Here is a 3,082-nt window from a genome sequence, read left to right as displayed (position 1 = left end):
CAAGTTTCTTATAATTTCTATAGTCTTGAAAATTTTATTAACTTATTTAAAAATCACAATAACAAACCCAATGCATATTAACATAAATAACATATAATTTCTACCGCTTCATCAAGAACATTCTTAAGTGAATGGTATTTCTTTTCTCACAAGTGCATGGCGGTAAAGAATATAGCGGCCACTAGTATAGTTTGGTGCCCTGCCTTAATCCAAGCCAAAGTGCCAGCAGTTTTACTCACCCCTGCTTTTATGTTAAACAACAGACTTATTAAGATAAAATTCACATACCATATACTTCACTCAGTCTAAGTGTACAATTCAATGATTTTTAGTATATTCACAGAATAGTGCAACTATTATCAAAATCAACTTTAGAGTCACAATAAGAAGCCCTGTATCCATAACTAGTGACTCCCCCATTTCTCCCTAATCTTTCCTCTCCTCCAATCCCTAGAATCATTAATCTACTTCCTGTCTCTATAGATTGGACTATTCTGGACATTTCATATAAATGGAATCATATAATGTGTGTTTTTTAAGTATTGTCTTTTTCACTTAGCATAATATTTTCAAGGTCATTCATGTTGTAGCATGAATCAGTATTTCATTCTGTTTATGGTTAAAGAATATTCCATTGTATGGTTTTTACATTTTGTTTATCCATTCATCAGTAGATGGACATTTGGGTTGTTTCCACTTTTTGGCTATTATGAATAATGCCGCTATGAACATTTATGTACATGTTTTTGTGTGGACATTTGTTTTCAGTTCTCTTGAGTATATACCTAGGAGTGGAATCTCTGGGTCATATGGTAACTCTATGTTTAACTATTTGAGGGGCTGCCAGACTTTTTTAAAGTGACTGCGCCATTTTATATTGCAACAAGGAACATATGAGGGTTCCAGTTTTTCAACATCCTTGCTAACACTTGTTATTATCTGTCTTTATTATTATATCCGTCCTAATAAATCTGAAGTGGTATTTCAATTGTGGTTTTATTTACATTTCCCTAAAGATTAGCAATATTCAACCAACTATGAAAAATCTATGTGAGGACACCAGCTGGAGCAGAGATGAGGAGCCTTGTTCAGCCCTGTCCCCGTCATAAATGTATGGCAGAGTAGAAGGACGTGCTCTCATTCCCTCTTGTGAGAACACCAGAATCACAACTAGCTGCTGGACCATCATCGCCAGGAAGACACTGGAACTCACCAAAAAAGATACCCACATCCAAAGACAAAGGAGAAGCCTCAGTGAGATGGTAGGAGGGACGCAATCACAGTAAAATCGAATCCCATAACTGCTGGGTGGGTGACTCACAGACTGAAGAACACTTATACCACAGAAGTCCACCCACTGGAGTGAAGGTTCTGAGCCCCACGTCAGGCTTCCCAAACTGGGGGTCCGGCAACGGGAGGAGGAATTCCTAGAAAATCAGACTTTGAAGCCTAGTGGGATTTGATTGCAGGACTTCAAAAGGACTGGGGGAAACAGAGATTCCACTCTTGGAGGGAACACACAAAGTAGTGTGCACATTGGGACCCAGGGGAAGAAGCAGTGACCCCAGGGGAGACTGAACCAGACCTACCTGCTAGTGTTGGAGGGTCTCCTGCAGAGGCGGGGGGTGGCTGTGGCTCACCGTGGGGACAAGGACACTGGCAGCAGAAGTTCTGGGAAGTACTCCTTAGTGTGAGCCTTCCCAGAGTCTGTCATTAGCCCCACAAAAGAGCCCAGGTAGGCTCCAGTGTTGGATTGCTTCAGGCCAAACAACCAACAGGGAGGGAAGCCAGCCCCACCCATTAGCAGTCAAGCGGATTAAAGTTTTACTCAGCTCTGCCCACCAGAGCAACAGTCAGCTCTACCATCCACCAGTCCCTCACATCAGGAAACTTACACAAGCCTCTTAGATAGCCTAATCCACCAGAGGGCAGACAGCAGAAGCAAAAGGAACTACAGTCCTGCAGCCTGTGGAAGGAAAACCACATTTACAGAAAGATAGACAAGATGAAAAGGCAGAGGGCTATGTACCAGATGAAGGAACAAGATAAAACCCCAGAAAAACAACTAAATGAAGTGGAGATAGGCAACCTTCCAGAAAAAGAATTCAGAATAATGATAGTGAAGATAATCCGGAACCTTGGAAAAAAATGGAGGCAAAGATCGAGAAGATGCAAGAAATGTTTAACAAAAACCTAGAAGAATTAGAGAACAAACAGAGATGAACAATACAATAAGTGAAATGAAAACTACACTAGAAGGAATCAATAGCAGAATAACTGAGGCAGAAGAACGGAAGACAGAATGGTGGAATTCACTGCTGCAGAACAGAATGAAAAAAAAAGAATGAAAAGAAATGAAGACAGCCTAAGAGACCTCTGGGACAACATTAAACGCAACAACATTCGCGTTATAGGGATCCCAGAAGGAGAAGAGAGAGAGAAAGGGCTCAAGAAAATATTTGAAGAGATTATAATTGAAAAGTTCCCTAACATGGGAAAGGAAATAGCCACCCAGGTCCAGGAAGCGCAGTGAGTCCCATACAGGATAAACCCAAGGAGAAACACGCCGAGACAAATAGTAATCAAATTGGTAGATTAAAGACAAAGAAAAGTTGTTGAAAGCAGCAAGGGAAAACCGGCAAATAACATACAAGGGAAATCCCAAAAGGTTAACAGCTGATTTCCCAGCAGAAACTCTACAAGCCAGACGGGAGTGGCATGATATACTTTAAGTGCTGAAAAGGAAGAACCTACAACCAAGATTACTGTACCTGGCAAGGATCTCATTCAGATTCGATGGAGAAATAAAAGCATTACAGACAAGCAAAAGGTAAGAGAATTCAGCACCACCAAACCAGCTCTAAAAGAAATGCTAAAGGAACTTCTCTAAGTGGTAAACACAAGAGAAGAAAAGGACCTACTAAAACAAACCCAAAACAACTAAGAAAATGATCATAGGAACATACATATCGATAATTACACTAAACGTGAATGGATTAAATGCTCCAACCAAAAGACACAGGCTTGCTGAATGGATACAAAAACAAGACCCATATATATGCTGTCTAAAAGAGACACACTT

The sequence above is a fragment of the Delphinapterus leucas genome, chromosome X, assembly GCF_059928025.1.
Source record: "Delphinapterus leucas isolate spDelLeu-1000000601 "Yukka" chromosome X, BTC_Dleu_Yukka2, whole genome shotgun sequence".
In the NCBI taxonomy this organism is placed as follows: Eukaryota; Metazoa; Chordata; class Mammalia; order Artiodactyla; family Monodontidae; genus Delphinapterus; species Delphinapterus leucas.
Note: the sequence above shows the minus strand (reverse complement) of the source record.